The sequence below is a fragment of the Loxodonta africana genome, chromosome 1 (genome assembly GCF_030014295.1).
Source record: "Loxodonta africana isolate mLoxAfr1 chromosome 1, mLoxAfr1.hap2, whole genome shotgun sequence".
Taxonomy (NCBI): Eukaryota; Metazoa; Chordata; class Mammalia; order Proboscidea; family Elephantidae; genus Loxodonta; species Loxodonta africana.
Genome location: NC_087342.1, coordinates 98,415,696 through 98,434,992, shown reverse-complemented (window position 1 = coordinate 98,434,992; position 19,297 = coordinate 98,415,696). Strand labels below are relative to the sequence as shown.

General features: G+C 40.2%; 1 protein-coding gene across 4 annotated transcripts in view; it reads right to left on the bottom strand.

The window, feature by feature from the left end:
- KCTD20 (potassium channel tetramerization domain containing 20) overlaps window positions 1-18,342 on the bottom strand; it is a 43,943-nt gene extending 25,601 nt beyond the window's left edge. Inside the window, exon 1 of one of the 4 annotated variants that reach the window (XM_003403943.4) lies at window positions 18,238-18,342. The gene's annotated coding sequence lies outside the window, so the exon portion shown is untranslated. Of the gene's footprint in view, window positions 1-22; window positions 557-18,237 lie in introns of those variants that run through there. The other 3 variants (XM_010588035.3, XM_023546325.2, XM_010588029.3) reach the window with 3 other exon arrangements.
- Between the last annotated feature and the right edge of the window lie 955 nt (window positions 18,343-19,297).

The window sequence follows — 19,297 nt, the reverse complement described above, 5'->3', positions numbered from 1 at the left end:
ATACAGAGTAAGTGGTACAGACCTGTGGTTCCTGAGAAGATTCTTAGGCCTATTCCCACTGAGTCTGTCTCCATAGGCTTACAGGGGGTCCTGGGAGTTTGTAATGGGGTGGGGGGATCAACTTCTCAGGTAGTCCTCATGAGCATTCAGGTTTGGGGACCGTAAGATAAAAATAAACATCATAATAATTCATATAAAAAAATCACCTCTAGCTAAAGGAAGTCTTCATATAGGAGACAAACTCTGAGCTGAGCTCTGTAAGATTTTCTCCCCAACTTTTATTTTGAAACTTTTCAAATCCATAGAAAAATTGAAAAATCAGTACAATCAGCACACCTGTATACCCTATGCTCAGATTTACCAGTTATCATCCTGCCTCAAATGGTTCTTGTACACGCACACACACACACTCCTCAATCACTTGAAAGTAAATTACAGACACCATTAACACTTCACCCTTAAATACTTCAGCATGCATACCCAAAGAATGAGAACACTCTCCTACAACAGTATCATTTTCATGTCTAAGAAAATTAGCAATTCTATAATATCAATATATAATTCATATTCAAATTTACCCAAATGCCCCTGTATTTTCTTTTATACAGGGGCATTTGGGTAAATTTTGTTGGTTTGTTTTTGGATCCATCATCCAGTCAAGGTTCACTCAATGCATTTGGTTGTTCTGTCTCTTTTAATCTTGAATATTCCTCCTCCAGTTTTGGGGATTTTGTTTTTCATGACATTGACATTTTTGAAGGAGTCCAGGTCAGTTCTAACATTCTGGATCTGTTTGTCTGTTTCTACATGATTAGATACAGGTTAAACAGTTTGCAAGAATACTACATAGAAGGCAGTCCACTGCATCGAGAGGCACGTTAACGCCAATCACTACAGGTGATGCTAAATTTTTATTATCGTGTTTTAGATGAAAGTTTACAGCTCAATTTTTCATACAAAAATTTATTATGTGACCCTAGTTGCAATCCCTGTAATGTGACAGCACACTCCTCCTTTTCACCCCATTCCTGTGTTCATTCAACCAGCTCCTATTCCTTTCTGCCTTCTCATCCTGCCTCCGGACAGGAGCTACCCATTTAGTCTCATGGATCTACTTGAACTAATAAGAAGCACAATCTTCACGAGTATTATTTTATGTTTTATAGTCCAGTCTAAACTTTGACAAGTTGGCCTCAGGAGTGGTTTTAGTTCTGAGTTAACAGAGAGTCCAGGGCACATGTCTCCTGGGGTTCCTCTAGTCTCAGCCAGACTATTAAGACCGGTCTTTTTAAGTGAATTTGAGTTCTGCAATCCATTTTTCTCCTGCTCTGTCAGGGACTCTGTTGTGTTTCCTGTCAGGTCATTGGTGGTAGCCAGGATCATCTAGTTCTTCTGGGTCTCAGGCTGATAGAGTCTCTGGTTTATGTGGCCCTTTTGTCTCTTGGGCTAATATATATTCCTTGTGTCTTTGGTGTTCTTCATTCTCCTTTGCTCCATGTGAGTTAGGACCAACTGATACATCTGAGATGTCGATAGCTAGCTTTTAAGATCCCAGACGCCACTCACCCAAGGGGGATGCAGAACATTTTAACAAACTTCGTTATGCCAATTGACCTAGATGTCCCCTGAAACCATGGTCCCCAGACCCCTGCCCCTGCTACTCTGTCCCTCGAAGTGTTTGGTTGTGTTCAAGAAACTTCTTAGCTTTTGGTTTAGTCCAGTTGTGCTGACTTCCCCAGTATTGTGTGCTGTCTTTCCCTTCACCTAAGAGAATTCTTGTCTACTATCCAGTTAGTGAATTCCCTTCTCTCTCCCTTTCCACCCTCGTAACCACCAAAGAATGTTTTCTGTGTTTAAACCTTCTCTTGAGTTCTTATAATAATGGTCTCATACAATATTTGTCCTTTTGTGACTAATTTCACTCAGCATAATGCCTTCCAGATTCATCCATGTTGTGAGATGTTTTCTGGATTCATCATTGTTATTTATCATTGTGTAGTATTCCACTGTGTGAATATACCATAATTTGCTTATTGTCTGTAGATAGGTAACTAGGTTGTTTTCATCTTTTTGCTATTGTGAACACTGCTGCAATGAACATGGGTGTACATATTTATCTATGGTGATGTTAAATTTGATCACATCATTAAAATGGACTATGGTATGGGGTTGCTATGAATCACAATAAACTTGACGGCAACAGGTTTGGTTTTTTTTTTTTTTTTTGTAAAGACTTAGTACCTGTTTCTCAATAAACTTTTACCTAGTGGTGTTAGCAGCTACTGATGATTCTTGCCTGAGTCAATTATCACATTTGGGATTACAAAATGACGACTTCCTAACTCTATCATTTCCCTATATTTATTGTTTTGCAGTCTTCTGAGAAGTAGAGCTAACTATCCTTTTGTTGTTGTGTGCTGCTAAGTCAATTCCAACTCATAGTAACCCTGTATGACAGAGGAGAACCGCCACATTTCTTAGGCTGTAATCTTTATGGGAGTAGATTGCCATGTCTTTTCTCTCTCGGAGCCACTGGTGGGTTAGAACTGCCAACCTTTTGGTTAGCCACCAGGGCTAACCTTAAGGGAGGACTGGTTGCACAGTGGTTAGAGCAATCGACTGTTAACTGAAAGGTTGGCAGTTTGAACAGCAGCTCTGTGGGAGAAAGATGTTGCAATCTACTTCCACAGATTTATGGCCTTGGAAACCCTATGGGGTGGCTATAAGACAGAATTGTCTCGACGGTAGTGGGTTTGGTTTTGGTTACTCTCCTTTAGGTATCACTACAAATTCATAAATTTGTTTTAACTCAGTGTATTATAATCCATTACCATCATCATTTTTTCAAATGGTCTTGAATTTTGGGTTAAGCTGTCTCATATTTGGCTAGGAGGGTTCCCTTCAAGCCAGCATCTGTGTCATTTTAACATAATCTCACTGGCACTTGAAGCTGCTTTCCGGCACAAGACTCCTTCAAGCTCGCCTTGTACCATCCCTGTCCCAGACCTGGAATCAGCTGTTTCTCCATAGAGCCTTAGTTTCTTTTAGTGGGGAACAGCATTTAGAAACCAGGATCTGAGCACTAGGTGTCCTCACTGCTCCTGGGATGTCATCGCTTCTAGACTATTTCAGTGGACAAAGTCAGGATTTTTTTTTAAACAACCGTAAGTTCATACTGATAGTTCCAATCTAACTTCAGCACTACAGGGTTTTTCTTATTTTCTATTAGTATATCTTTCCTCTCACACTGAAAAACCATAGTTGATAGCATCATTATTATTAGTAGTAACAAACCTACTAAGTTGAAGTGTTTTTGGAGGGGAAGTTCTTTTTGTCCTTAAAATACATCCCACTAAGGATGTATATATAGTTAGGGTGTTATATTCAAGTTACTTTTTCTCTGTGTGGTTGTGCTATCACTTAGGTTCATTTGTTTCTCTTTATATTCAGTTATACAATATTTTTTGATTATTTAAAAAATTTATTTTCTCTCCCTTCCTTTTCCCTCCATCTATTCCTGTCTGTCCCCTACAGATAGCCACTTTTACGAATTTCTGTTATCCTTTGTTTCTTGTGCAGAAATAAGCAAATATGTGTGTGTAGATATATGCTCTTAATTCTTACTGTACCTTACATAAAAGGTATAATACCATACCCAGTCTTTTGGAACTTGCTGTTTTTACTTAACAATATATCCTGGAAATCACTCTATAGTGTAACACTACACTGCCTGGATGTAAACAGACAGAACACTTTGACAGAGAAAAGGGGGAAAGGGCATTCCAGACAGAGTGAATGGGATATAGCAGTCGGGAAGGTAAGATCCAACAGGCTTCATTGCTATATGAAAGAGAAAGAGAGGAGACTCATCAGGCATGAGTGGAGGCTTCACTTAGAAAGGTGGGAGAGATCAGCCCCGCTGCCATATCATACATCTTCAGGGAAGGCCGTCAGACTATCATCTGAGGAGCTGTACAATGCACAGCTATGATGGCTGTACACAACAGCCCCTGGGGAAGATAAAGGTGAAAACCACGCTGGGGCCAGGTTGTGGAGACCTTGAATTATAAAGTAAAGCAGAGTTAAGATTTTGTCTTGTACATGATGGGGAAGCTAAAGTTTTTTTTATAGAAGATTATCAAGTTCAAAATCTTGCTTTAAGATAAATACGACTACAGATAGACTGGAGAGATCTTAAGAGGGGGTTACTGGAATTGTCTAGTTGTGGCATAATAAAGATCTCAATTGGTTGATGGCAATAAAAAGGGTAGTAGTACCTATCTTCAAAGAGTTTCAATCTATTGAGATTATGCAAAGTTATATAATATAGAAAAATGATATTTTAGAATCAGAAGAGACTCTGGTTATCACACTATCCAGTGGTTCCAAGTCCAGCTGATAATCAGAACCCCTTAGAATAGCTTGGGAAACCCTGGTGGTGTAGTGGTTAAGTGCTACGGCTGCTAACCAAAGGGTCAGCAGTTCGAATCCACCAGGCGCTCCTTTTTTACTCTATGGGGCAGTTCTACTCTGTCCTATAGGGTTGCTATGAGTTGGAATCGACTCGACGGCACTGGGTTGGTTTGGTTTTTAGAGGAGCTTGTTAAAAACAGATTTTTGGGCCTCATTCTTCAGAGACTATGATTTGGTATGTCTGGGGTACAGCCTGAGAATCTGAAATTTTTTTTTATTGTTGTAAAAATATATATAACAAAACATTTGCCAATTCAACACTTTTCAGGTGTACAGTTTAGTGATATCAATTATATTAACCATACTGTGCAACTACCACCCATAATCATCATCAAATTTCCTGCTAAGAATCTTAAATTTTAAAAAATTTTTATTGTGCTTTAGGTGAAAGTTTACAGCCCACATTAGTTTCTCATTCAAAAATTTGTACACACATTATTTTGTGACATTGGCTGCAATCCCTACAATGTGACAGCATGCTCCTCGTTTCCACCCCTAGTTCCCTGAGTCTATTTGTCCAGTTTACCCGACCCTTCCTGCCTTCTTGTCTTGCTTCTGGGCAGGAGTGGCCCATTTGGTCTCGTATATTTGACTGAACTAAAAAGCACGTTCTTCACATGTGTTATTGTTTGTTTTACAGGCCTGGCTAATCTTGTCTGAAAAGTGGGCTTTGGGAGTGGCTTCAGTTCTGCATTAGTAGTGTCCGTGGGCCATAGTCTTGGGGGTTCCTCTAATCTCTGTCAGACCAGTAAGTCTGATCTTTTTTTGTGAATTTGAATTTTGTTTTACATTTTTCTCCCACTCTGTCCAGGACTCTCTATTATGATCCCTGTCACAGCGGTTGGTGGTGGTAGCTGAGCACCATCTAGTTTTTTGTAGGCTCAGGCTGCTGGAGGCTGTGTTTCATGTGGTCCTTTAGGCTAGTATTTTCCTTGTGCCTCTGGTTTGCTCCAGACGGGATGGGACCAATAGATTTATCTTAGATGGCTGCTCGCAAGCTTTTAAGACCCTAGACACTACTCACCAAAGTAGGATATAGAATATTTTCTTTATGAACTATGTTACACCAATTGACCTAGATGTCCTTTGAGACTGTGGTCCCCAGCCCTCAGCCCCAGCAACTCAGTCCCGAGAATCTGAATTTTAACAAGCTCCTCAGATGATCCTGCTAAATGGCCACGTTTGGGGACAACTGATATAGTCTAGTTTTTTTTTTTTTTTCATTTCATGGATGAGAGACTGAATCACAACACTATTTTAAGAATGTTCTAGATTATAACCTAGGGGTGGAGGCCTTTTTAATCAGTAACAAAAACCCAAAATTTAAAAAAGAAGAAAAAGACAAATCTGACTAAAAAACAATTAAGAACTTTTGTATGACAAAGGAGCCTGTAAACAAAGAAAACAGACAAAAGACAGACTTGTAAAATATATTTTAACAGCTAAAGGGGTTATTACCGTAATATTCATTGAGGGTTTATGAAAATATATGAAACTAACCCAACAGAAAAATGGACAAAGGATGGAAAAAGAGGCAACTACCCACAAGAGAGCTGGTGAAGCTATATTAATAACCTACAAAATAGAATTCAAGACAAAAACTACACAAGTTGGGCAAGGCAGAAAATTCAAAGTCTTCTGTTGCCAGGACCACTTCTGTTCCTCATTTCACCTTGCAAGAAAGCCGTAACAAAAGTAAGAGCAGGAGCGAGGTGGGCATTCCTTCCAATTCCACAGGAAGGCTGGAGCTCCTCCTCGTCTACTTCCCTTTTCTTTCCTTCACTATGATCACTGAGCCTGGACTGAGCACATGGAAGCACAGTAATGGGAAGGACATGATTATAATGCCTGGTTGTATTTTCCAGTCTCCTCTACTTGACACTCCTAAATTATTACCCTTAATACTCTTTTGTCAGTATGACTTATGTTGAAAAACCATTTTTTTGCACAGAAAAAACTGTATTACAGTTACTTGGATTTAAGTTGAGGTTTAAGTCCTTAAGTCCAATTTATAAACAGTCTAAATGCCCTTAAACAATCTGTTTCTTTTACCACTTTATTAGTCACATTACCTAATTAAAAAAATTAATGTACTACAAGCAAAAAAATTTAAAGAAAAATATAGTAACTCTTGTATCCACCACCGAGTTTAAAAAATAAAATACAACCAATAAGAAGTGAATCTCTTGTAACCTCTATCCTAAACTGGGTATTTCCATCAAATGTTAATAATTATTCTACCTAACATGTAGGATCACATGATTTAAATTTTTTTTCTTGTGTTTACTAAATGGAAACCCTGGTGGCGTAATGGTTAACTGCTATGGCTGCTAACCAAAAGGTGGGCAGTTCAAATCTGCCAGGCGCTCCTTGGAAACTCTATGGGGCAGTTCTACTCTGTCCTATAGGGTCGCTATGAGTTGGAATCGACTCGACGGCAGTGGGTTTGGTTTGGTTTTTTACTAAATATTCCAAATTCACTAAATTAAATGTGTTATTTTAAAAGGGAAAATATACCTCTAAAAAGAGGAAACTCAAGAAAATTCTTGAATCACTGAAATTTTTCTTTTCTTTCTTTTTTTAAAGCTGAGAATAGTTTAAGAAAAAAATTAAGAGTTTAAATACCAAAAAGACCCAAAGCCGTTGCTATCAAGTCAATTACGACTCATAACCCTTTGGGGTTGCCAAGGCTATAAATGTTTATGGAAGCAAACTGGCACATCTTTCTCTCACAGAGTGGCTGGTGGGTTCAAACCTCTTGGTTAGCAGCCAAGTAGTGCTTAACCACTGCGCCACCAGGGCTTCTTGAGAGTTTAAACAGAAAATGATGTATTAGTACATAAGAGAGTCTAATATTTTTCCACCTAGACTAAAAGACGAGATATACTTAACAGATGAATTAGCAATTTAGGTTAAATACATGAAACAGTTTCTCAAGCTGATTATTAAACAGGATGACAATGTAGTCTTAAAAGTTTTAAATTCAACATTTGCGATGATTTATACAGAGGCAGGATCTGCTTCTTAGGGTACTCAACAGTAAGTATGTTTCTGAATAATAGGTGAAGACAGGATAGGTGATCACACATGAAAAAGGACAGAACTGCAAAAAATTAAATTTCACCCTCCCCACCAAAAAAAAAAAAAAAAAAAATTTAGGAAAAACTCATGAGAAGAATCTTAGACAGTTTTATGATACAGACTGTAATCTTTATATACAGGTATAAATCACTCCACCACTGATCTGTCAGTTTGTACTGTGGTCACTCGAGTTTTGCTCTGATGCTGGAAGCTATGCCACCAATATTTCAAATACCTGCGGGGTGACCCATGGTGGACAAGTTCTTCAGCTTCCACATTAAGACAGACTAGGAAGAAGGATCTGATGGTCTATTTCTGAAAAAATTGGTCAGTGAAAAACCTTATGAACAGCAGTGGAACGTTGACATAGTGCCAGAAGATGAGATCCTCAGGTTGGAACGCATTCAAAATATGCCTGGGGAAGAGCTGCCTCCTCAAAGTACAGTCGGCCTTAATGACACGGATGGAGTCAAGCTTTTGGGACCTTCATCTGCTGATGTGGCACAACTCAAAATCAGAAGAAACAACTGTAAGCATCCATTAATAACTGGAACATGGACTGTATGAAGTATGAATCTAGGAAAATTGAAAATCATCAAAAATGAACTGGACCGTATAAAGATCGATATCCCAGGCATTAGTGAGCTGACATGGACTGGTATTGGCCATTCTGAATCGGACAATCATACGGTCTACTATGCCAGGAATGACAAATTAAAGAGGAATGGTGTTGGATTCGCTGTCAAAACGAACATTTCAAGATCTACCCAGAAGTACAATGCTGTCAGTCAGTGATAGATAATATCCATACTCCAACAAGGAAGACCAGTTAATATGACTATTCAAATTTATACACCAACCACTAAGGCCAAAGAAGAGGAAACTGAAGCTTCTTACCAAATTCTGCATTCTGAAATTGATTAAATATGCAATCAAGATGCGCTGATAATTACTGGTGACTGGAATGCAAAAGACAGAAAAACAAAGAAGGATCGGCCTTGATGACAGAAATGACACTGGAGATCATATGACAGAATTTTGCAAGACCAACAACTTATGCAAATACCTTTTCTCAACAACATAAAGGGTGACTATACATGTGGACCTCACTGGAATCAAATCTACTACATCTGCAGAAAGAGATGATGGAAAAGCTTAATATCATCAACGAGAACGAGGCCAGGGGCCAACCACGGAATCAGCTGCTCATATGCAAGGTCAAGTTGATGCTGACGGAAATTAAAACAAGTCCACCAGAGCCAAAATATGCCCTTGAGTATATCCCACCTGAATTTAGAGACCATATCAAGAACAGATTTGATGCAGTAACACTAATGACCGAAGACTAGACGAGTTGTGGAATGATATCAAAGGCACTATACATGAAGAAAGTAAAAGGTCATTAAAAAGACAGGAAAGAAAGAAAAGACCAAAATGGATTTCAGAAGAGGCTCTGAAACTTGCTCTTGAACGTAGAGTAGCTAAAGCAGATGGAAGATATGATGACGTTAAAGAGCTGAACAAAAGATTTCAAAGGGTGGCTCAAGAAGACAAAGTAAAGCATTATAATGAAACATGCAAAGACCTGGAGTTAGAAAACCAAAAAGGGAGAGCATGCTCAGGATTTCTCAAGCTGAAAGAACTGAAGAAAAAATTTAAGCCTCGAGTTGCAATACTGAAGGATTCTACGGGCAAAATACTGAACAATGCAGGAAGCATCAAAAGAAGATGGAAGCAATATACAGAGTCACTGTACCAAAAAGAATTGGCTGGACATTCAACCATTTTCAGGAGGCAGCATATGCTCAAGAACCGACTGTACTGAAGAAAGAAGTCCAAGCTGAACTGAAGGCATTGGTGAAAAATCAAGGCTCTGGGAATTGAGAGAATACCAACTGAGATGTTTCAACAGACAGATGAAGTGCTGGAGGTGCTCACTCATCTATGCCAAGAAATTCGGAAGACAGATACCTGACCAACCAACTGGAAGAGATCTGTGTTTGTGCCCATTCCAAAGAAAGGTGATCCATCAGAAAGCAGAAAGTATTGAACAATATCATTAATATCACATGCAAGTAAAACATTGCTGAAGATCATTCGAAAGCAGTTGCAGCAGTACATCGACAGGGAACTGCCAGAAATTCAGCCTGAATTCAGAAGAGGACATCAAACGATGGATATCATTGCTGATGTCAGATGGATCTTGGCTGAAACCACAGAATACTTGAAAGATGTTTACCTGTGTTTTATTGACTATGCAAAGGCATTTGACTGTGGGTCATAACAAATTATGGATAACATTTCGAAGAATGGAACTTCCAGAGCACTTAATTGTGCTTATGAGGAACTGTACATAGATCAAGAGGCAGCTGTTCAAACAGAACAACAGGATACTATGTGGTTTAAAATCTGGAAAGGTATGTGCATCAGGTGCGTGTCACTTTCAGTCTGTATGCTGAGCAAATTATCTGAGAAGCTGGACTATATGAAGAACACAGCATTAGGATTGAAGGACTTACTAACAATCTGCGATATGCAAATGACACAACCTTGCTTGCTGAAAGTGAAGAGGACTTGAAACACTTACTGATGAAGATCAAAGACCACAGCCTTCAGTATGGATTACATCTCAACATAAAGAAAACAAAAATCCTCACAACTGGACCAATAAGCAACATCATGATAAACAGAGAAGACTGACATTGTCAAGGATTTCATTTTACTTGGATCCACAATCAATGCCCACGAAAGCAGCAGTCAAGAAATCATACAACGTATCCCATTGGGAAAATCCGCTGCAAAAGACCTCTTTAAAGTGTTAAAACAAAAAAAAAAGATGTCACTTTGAGGACTAAGGCACCCATGACCCATGCCATGGTATTTTTTTTATTGTGCTTTAAGTACAAGTTTACAAATCAAGTCGGTCTCTCATACAAAAACTTATATACACCTGCTATATACTCCTAGTTGTTCTCCCCTCAACGAGACAGCCCACTCCTTCTCTCCACTCTATATTTTTGTGTCCATTCAGCCAGGTTCTGACCCTCTGCCCTCCCACCTCCCCTCCAGACAGGAGCTGCCCACATAGTCTCATGTGTCTACTTGATCCAAGAAGCCCACTCACCAGTATCATTTTCCATCCCATAGTCCGGTCCAATCCCTGTCTGAAGAGCAGGCTTTGGGAATGGTTCCCATCCTGGACTAACAGAAGGTCTGGGAACCATGACCTCCAGGGTCCCTCTAGTCTCAGTCAAACCATTAAGTCTGGTCTTTTACGAGAATTTGAGGTCTGCATTCCACTGCTCTCCTGCTCCCTCAGGGTTCTCTGTTGTGTTCCCTGTCAGAACGGTCACCAGTTGCAGCCAGGCACCATCTAGTTCTTATGGTCTCCGGCTGATGCAGTCTCTGGTTTATGTGGCCCTTTCTGTCTCTTGGGCTCATAATTACCTTGTGTCTTTGGTGTTCTTCACTCTCCTTAGCTCCAGGTGGGTTGAGACCCACTGCTGCATCTTAGATGGCCGCTTGCTAGCGTTTAAGACCCCGGATGCCACTCTTCAAAGTGGGATGCAGAATGTTTTCTTAATAGATTTTATTATGCCAATTGACCTAGATGTCCCCTAAAACCATGGTTCCCAAACCCCTGCCCCTGCTACACTGGCCTTTGTTCAGTGTATTCAGGAAACTTCTTTGCTTTTGGTTTAGTCCAGTCGTGCTGACCTCTTCTGTAATGTGTGTTGTCTTTCCTTTCACCTAAAATAGTTCTTGTCTACTATCTAATTAGTGAATATCCCTCTCCCTTCTTCCCCCCCCCACTCTTATAACCATTAGAGAATATTTTCTTCTCTGTTTAAACTATTTCTTGAGTTCTTATAACAGTGGTCTCATACGGTATTTGTCTTTTTGCAACTAATTTCACTCAGCACAATGCCTTCCAGATTCCTTCATGTTATGAAATGTTTCAAGGATTCATCATTGTTCTCTATCAATGCTTAGTATTCCATTGTGTGAATATACCATAATTTATTTATCCACTTATCAGTTGATGGGCACCTTGGTTGCTTCCATCTTTCTGCCCTTGTAAACAGTGCTGCAATGAACATGGGTGTGCATATATCTGTTCGTGTAAAGGCTCTTTTTTATTTCTCTAGGATATATTCCAAGGAGTGGGATTGCTGGATCGTATGGTAATTCTATTTCTAGCTTTTTAAGCAAGCGCCAAATTGATTTCCAAAGTGGTTTTACCATTTTACATTCCCACCAGCAGTGTATAAGTGTTCCAGTCTCTCCAGAACCTCTCCAACATTATTTTGCATTTTTTGGATTAATGCCGGCCTTGTTGGAGTGAGATGGAATCTCACTGTAGTTTTGATTTGCATTTCTCTAAAGCTAATGATCGTGAGCATTTCCTCCCGTATCTGTTAGCTACCTGAATGTCTTTTTAGGTGAAGTGTCTGTGCATATCCTTTGCCCATTTTTTAATTGCGTTGTCTTTTTGTAGTTGAGTTTTTGCAGTATCATGTAGATTGTAGAGATCAGGTGCTGATAGGAAATTTCACAGCTAAAAACTTTTTCCCAGTCTGTAGGTAATCTTTTTACTCTTTTGGTGAAGTCTTTGGATGAGCATAGGTGTTTGATTTTTAGGAGCTCCCAGTTATCTAGTTTCTTCTCTGGTGTCTATGCACTGTTAGTAATGTTTTGTATACTCTTTATGCCATGTATTAGGGCTCCTAGCGTTGTCCCTATTTTTCCTACCATGATCTTTTTCGTTTTAGATTTTATACTTAGGTCTTTGATCCATTTTGAGTTAGTTTTTGTGCATGGTGTGAGGTATGCGTCTTATTTCATTTTTTTGCAGATTGATATCCAGTTATGCCAGCACCATTTGTTAAAGAGACTGTCTTTTCCCCATTTAACTGACTTTGGGCCTTTGTCAAATAACAGCTGCTCATATGTGGATGGATTTATGTCTGGATTCTCAATTCTGTTCCATTGGTCTATGTATTTGTTGTTGTACTAGACACTGTATATTTTTAATCACCTCACATGCATGTGAAAACTGAACAATGACTAAGGAAGATGCCTTTGAATTATGGTATTGGCGAAGAATACTGAACAAATCTGTCTTGGGGGAAGTACAGCCAAAATGCTCCTTAGAAGCAAGGACGGTGAGACTTCGTCTCATACTGTGGGCATGTTATCAGGAAGGACCAGTCCCTGGAGAAGGACATCATGCTTGGTAGAGGGTCAGCGAGAGAGGCAGACCCTCAACAAGATGGACTGACACAGTGGCTGCAACGATGGGCTCAAGCATAGCAAGGATTGTGAGGATGGCACAGGACCTGGCATTGTTTCGTTCTGTTGTACACAGGGTCACTATGAGTTGGAACCGAGTCAACAGCACCTAACAATAATAAATCACTCGTTATTTTATTCTAAGGAAATTGAGTTTTTTTTTTTAACCATTATTCAACAGTAATGCATTATAACTTTCTTTCATAATTCAATAATGACATTTTACATTTGCATTGCTGTTATTGGTTAGGGTCAGAACTGACTTGACGGCAAAGGGTTTCTTCTGGGTTTTCTACTTTACCTGATGTAGCCCTGGTGGTGCAATAGTTAAAACAGCTTGGCTGCTAACTGAAAGGTCTGCAGTTCAAACCCACGAGCCACTTCACAGAAGAAAGATGTGACAGTCTGCTTCTGTTAAGATTCACAGCCTTGGAAACCCTATGGGGCAGTTCTACTCTGTCCTGTAGGGTTGATATGAGTTGGAACTGACTCAACAGCACTGGGTCTTTTTTTTGGTCTACTTTACCAAGCATGATGTCCTTCTTTAGGGATTGGTCCCTTCTGATAACATGTCCAAAGTAAGGGAAACAAAGTCTCGCCATCCTCACTTCTAAGGAGCCTTCTGCTGTACTTATCCCAAGACAAGTTTGTTCTTTTGGCAGTCCATAGTATAGTCAATATTCTTCACAAACACCATAATTCAGATGTGTCAATTTATTCGTATTTGTTACTTCATTTGATCCTTACAGCCTTTTCTATAAAACAGAAATTTCTAACCTAGCGTCATAAAGCTAGCAGTGACAGAAACAACTAGAACCAAATCCTCTGGTCTGGGTCACAGATCTTTCCACTACACCTCGATGCTTTCCAAAATTTTAGTAAGGCTCTCCCTGTTTTATTAAGAACAGAGATAAAGTTTACATTTACACTTATCATAAAACCTTAGTATTTCAAATTAAATCTGTGAAAGGACAATCTGAATCTCAATAAGATAGTGTCTTAAGTTAAACTATAATATTAAAAAAAAAAAAAATTAACAGCCAACATTTCCTGAGAACTTACAATGTGTCAGGCCCAGTTCGGAACACTTTATATGAATTAATTCAATCCTAAGAACCCCCTTCAGGTACTATTAGTCTTTGTTTTAGAGACAGAGAACTGTTCAATAATTTATTCAGCTAGTAAATGGAGGAACCAGGATTTGAACCCAAGCAAGACTGACTCCAGAGCCCACATTCTTAACCCAATGAAGTATAATGAGGACATTAACGAGTGTAAGTTTTAATGGCTTTGGATCCAAGAGGACATTGTTGAACACTGGCTCAGCCACTTACTAGCTGTGTGATTCCAGCCAAGTTACTTATAATCCCTTTGTGTCTTATTAGATTCCTCATCTGTGAAATTAAATGGGACCATGGATGTAAAAGCATTTGGTACAAAATCTGGTACATAATAATGTCTATTAATTATTAAGCCCTTACTCTTATTATTTCTACTTCTGCTACTTTAATGAATATCCAAGAACAATTCAACAATGCCCAAGCAAAACAATGTCTACACTGCAAGCAAAAAATATCAAAAGGCTCTCTGCTTTCATCTACACTTCTTTCCTTCCTACGGTTCCAAAATGCATGTACTATTCTAATAACCTCATCTCCCATAAAAACTTAAGAAATATTAAACCAGATTAATAGTTAGAACAGTCTTGTATTCTCTTACAGAAAGACCAAATAACTTGGTAAGGAAAATAGTATACGTACGAAGCCAACTTCAAAAGATCTCCGCACTGCTCAAGCATCTAACATCTAGGAAAAATTCACCAAAGTATTTATCTAAACTTTCTTGAATCTTTTTAAAATATTGAGTTCATAACACCTCTTGGGATAACAAGATAGTTATCTGCTTGCTTTTATTAGTCCTTTAATTACTTCAAGTTTCAAAGAATTCCTTATTTTAGTACTCCTACTCTTCATGACTTCAATGGTTAAATCCTAGTCTTCAATCTCCATTTTTGCATATAATACCACCTTCGTAGTCATATGAAAGTCTCTTCATTTTCTTCAAGTACTTATAACTGATTTTCTCTGGACCTTTTCCATTTTTGAAGCATTTTTCTTGAGATGATTTAGTGGGAAGAACATTCGGCTAGGAGCCAGGAGTCCTCACTCTGCCCTCTGCTACCTCATTGCTCAGATTCTTTATCTGAAAGATGAGAGGATTGCACTAGATAAATTTGTAATAGGTTCCCTTATACCTCTAAGCCTCAAATTTCCACGATTCTGGGTCTTTCAACCAGAATGCTGGAAGCTTTAGAAATCATTCAGTATTCTAAAAATTCCCCTAAACCTTTTACTTCAGTTGGACAAGGAGGAGCTGGTAGGTTCAGATTGGGAGCTGGAGGAGGACATAATAATCAGGAAGCCCAGGACTATAGAAAGACATGGCATTTTGTGAGTCAGCAGAAAAAGATCAATTAAACAAGAAAAAAAAAGGCTGAAACACATGGCATAACTCTGACCTCATCCCTATCTACCTATTTGACGGGGATAAGAAACAGAGAAAGCTTTTGGCAGTAGTAGAGGTCATCCGGCCCTCATTTCTTCTTCAAGGGAGCAATAAAACTCTGCCGTATTTGCAATGCTGCTACTAAAATGCCCTACTAGAATGCCTGATGTGATCCACAGGGTTTTTCACCGGCTGATTTTCAGCAGTAGATCGCCAGTGTCATTCACAGGTATACAGAAAAAAAAAGGGCCAAGGAAAATGACAGAAACCCTCAATGAGATGGATTGACACAATAGCCAAAACAATGGACTCAAATGATGAAGACGGCAGTGGACACGGCAATATTTTGTTCAGTTATACATAAGGTCACCGTGACACAGAGCAGACGAGACAGCACCTAATAACCACAGTGCTTACTACAACACCTTGCACATAATAGGCGTTACTGGGATATTTATTTCATGGCCGAATTAATGTCCAGCTAAACTGAAAAAAGCCCTCACAAATGCTACTGCTGCACATCAGGGAATCTTGAGAGCTCAAGGCCAGAGGGAGTTACATGGCATTGGCTGTACCGGTTTTAAGGGGAGGGGATGACTGAGTTAGTTGGAGGCCGGGGGAAGGGGAGAAGATTTGGCCTAACGGCACTGCTTAACCTCTGATGACACTGGCGGCAGCCGCAGACGGAAAAAGGATAGATTAATCAAGCCTGGGCTCTCTCTAAACCACCAAGGCAGTATCAGAATATGCGTATGAAAGTCATTTCCTACCCTGGTGCTGGGGTCTAAGAAAGCCCTATCTTTCCTCACTTTTCCTTCTGAAAAGTCAAGGCTTTTTAGTCAGCCTTTAGAGCCCTGGAGGTGTGGTGATTAAAAGCTTAGCTGCTAACAAAAAGGTCGCAGTGTGAATCCACCAGCTACTCCTTGGAAACCCTATGAGGCAGTTCTACTCTACAGAGTTTCTATGAGTTGGAATCAACTCGACGGCAGTGGGTTTTTTATGACTAGTTGGAGGTAGAGAAATAGGTCAACAAAGGGCTAAGGTAGTTGTAAAAAATCCTTGGCTATCCCTCACGTGGTTTCTCAAGTGTGGTCCTTCAGTCACCAACAACAGACCAAGGGAAGGACTGTTTGCTTAAAATGCAGACTTAGGGACCCGTCACATCAAATTTCTGGGAACGGTGCTAGGGTATTGGCATTTCTTTGGGAGGGTTGTTGGGAATATACACAGGAAAACATACACCAATTGAACTGTTCCTACATGTACAATTCAGTGGCACTGATTACATTCTTTCAGCTGTGCCACTGTTCTCACCCTCCTTTCCTAAGCTGCTTCTCTCCCACTAACATCAACTCATTGCCCTGTAAAGTTCCTATCTAATCTTTCGAGTTGCTGTTGTCGGTTTGATTCCATACAGATACTTCTTAAAAGAACATAATGTTCAAGGCAGACTTTTTCTTACTAGTTAAGCTAAACTATTGTTTGGTTTTGAGAAGACTTCAGGGAATTGTTCCAGTTTAAGGTTTAACGATTATCTCAGGGCAGCAGTTTCAGGGGTTCATCCAGCCTCCAGGGCTCCAGAAAGTCTGGATTCCACAAGAATCTGAAATTCTGTTCTATATTTTCCCCCTATTGATCAAGATTCTTCTACAGAATCTCTTATCAAAACGTTCAATAATGGTAGGTGGGCACTATTCAGTTCTTCTGGTCTCATGGCAAAGGAGGCAGTTGTTCACGGAGGCAATTAGCCACACATTTCCTCCTCGTATTTCTGACTTTCCTCCTCCCTCTCTTAGTCCAGGCAAATAAGAGACCAAAATCATGCCTTGGACTGCTGCTTGCAAGCTTTTAAGACAGGTTATTGGCATTTTAAGGGGCAACTTTATATTTGGGAATTACTGCCCTGGAATGTGCAAGGAGAGAGGAACGAGAGGTTGAGGGTGAATTTTTGACACTGAATTCATCACATCCAATTGGTATTACTACAGCACTTTGTTTTGGTGCCCATTAAAAAAAAAAATTCAATTTCTCAGTTAACAGTTGGAGCTAGCTGTTTAGCATCCAAAAGGAACACAGTTAAAGGAATTATGAAGGTGTATTTTCATAAGCTAGTTAAACAGGTCCTCCACAGCCTTGCTGATCCTGTTAGTTTGTTCACTAGGTTTTTTTTTTTAATTAATTTGTTCAACCCGAGGATTTTCAGAAAGGATCACAATCGAATTTTTTTTTTGGATAGTACAGAACTGGGCTTGTAAACCTGAAGACACTGTATGCTATAAAAAAGTAAGTTTTTATTTAAAAGAAAATTACCAGTTAAGGCTCTCCCCAGCTCTTTTACACTCAGACAGGCCACTGATGAAAGCTAGTTATTTGTGGGTGGCAGGGAAGGAAGACTTTGAATCGGGGGTGAAAAGACCCAGCAAAACGCACTCTGCTTCAGACAGAGTTTAGAGGAAGTCCGACCAACTACATAATTTTTCACGATTCAATTAACTGCCAGAAAAATAAGCATGTACAGATGCGTTGTCAACAAACACTACAGGGTTCTCGTTATTTCTCTGCAGACGGGATAAAACCAAGCACCCCGACCCCTGGGTTTCTGATTTCGGCATAGCTTTCTCCACCACCCACCTCCCGGATCATCAACTTTAGCTTCAACACAAAAACAGGCGCCCGTAACCTGTTTACTGACACTTTCTCTCGCCGTGGTTTCGTCACCGGGCCCTTCATCGGGGTCCTGGCCGCCGCGGTCCGCCCTGCCACCCCGAGAGTCGTCCTAAGGAGACGACCCCCGCCCCGGACACAAAGGCAAAACTCGGACACGCCCTCCGCCAGACTCGCCCTGCCTGGTCTTCGCGCGTGAATCTGTCCCACGCCGCCACTTACTCGGTGCTCCCAGCCGCGCCTTCGCGCTCGGGGTCGGAATCCGCCCGGGAGGCGCCCGCAAGCCCCGCCGCGGAGAGCCGCTGCCGCCGTCGCCGCGGTCGCGGGGACCGGCACTGCCGCAGCGACGCGCACCCCCGGCCCTGGCAGGCGCGGCCACGCGGCTGAGTCACTCGTCGCTTCAAGTTAAAAGTCTCCTGCGTGCGCAGGGCACGCCGGGAAGGCCGGGCTCAGGGCCCCGCTGCTGGCGCAGGCGCAGGCGCGCGCCGGGGTTCTAGGTTGCAGCGGTGGTGGGTGTCTGCTCCGCTTTTGTACCCTCTCCGCCCCAGGAGAAGGAGGGCGCATTCACGCTTGCACAAACCAAGTAGAATCGACTCCTGAGCTGTGGATTTCCTCTTTAAATTATTAAAGGTATAAAACAGAAAAGTTAGTAGTTATCTGACTTGTAAAATAAGTTCACGCAGCCCGTCCAAGAGGACGGCTAATGCTACAGAAAAAAGTGGAGTCCTTATCTCCATGCTTCTTGGGGAGGAAGGGAGACAGTAAGAGTAATAGAGTTCCTTAAACACATCTTGCTGGGAAATCCCTAACCTGGACATAGATTCTGGCCAAAAGAAGAAGGTACGTTTAACCAAGGTACATGCTATAGCAAACAATGCTGAACTTCAAATTTTAAGATCAGCCAAGCAAATTATTGGAAAATAGGTTAAGAGTAAAATATTTCCACATTAAAAAAAGAAATCTATGGTCCATGCTCCATAAACACATGCTGGAAAACATAAAAGGAAGGAATATACTATCATTCCTTAATGTCATAGTTTCTAGTGGCTTTTCTACTTTTAAAACCTTATACTAATTAAAATGAAAATTGTACATATTATGCAAACTCTTCTATTTAAAAATTGTTTAAGATCGTATAAATTAATAGCGTGATTTCTTAAAATCTAAGTCAACTTTTTTACAAAAGATTTTAAATTGGGTTAAGATTAGGTTTAGAGTTGAAGTAGAAAGAATATGAGAATAGTTTTGACTCAAATACAACATCTACTAACAATAAATCTTA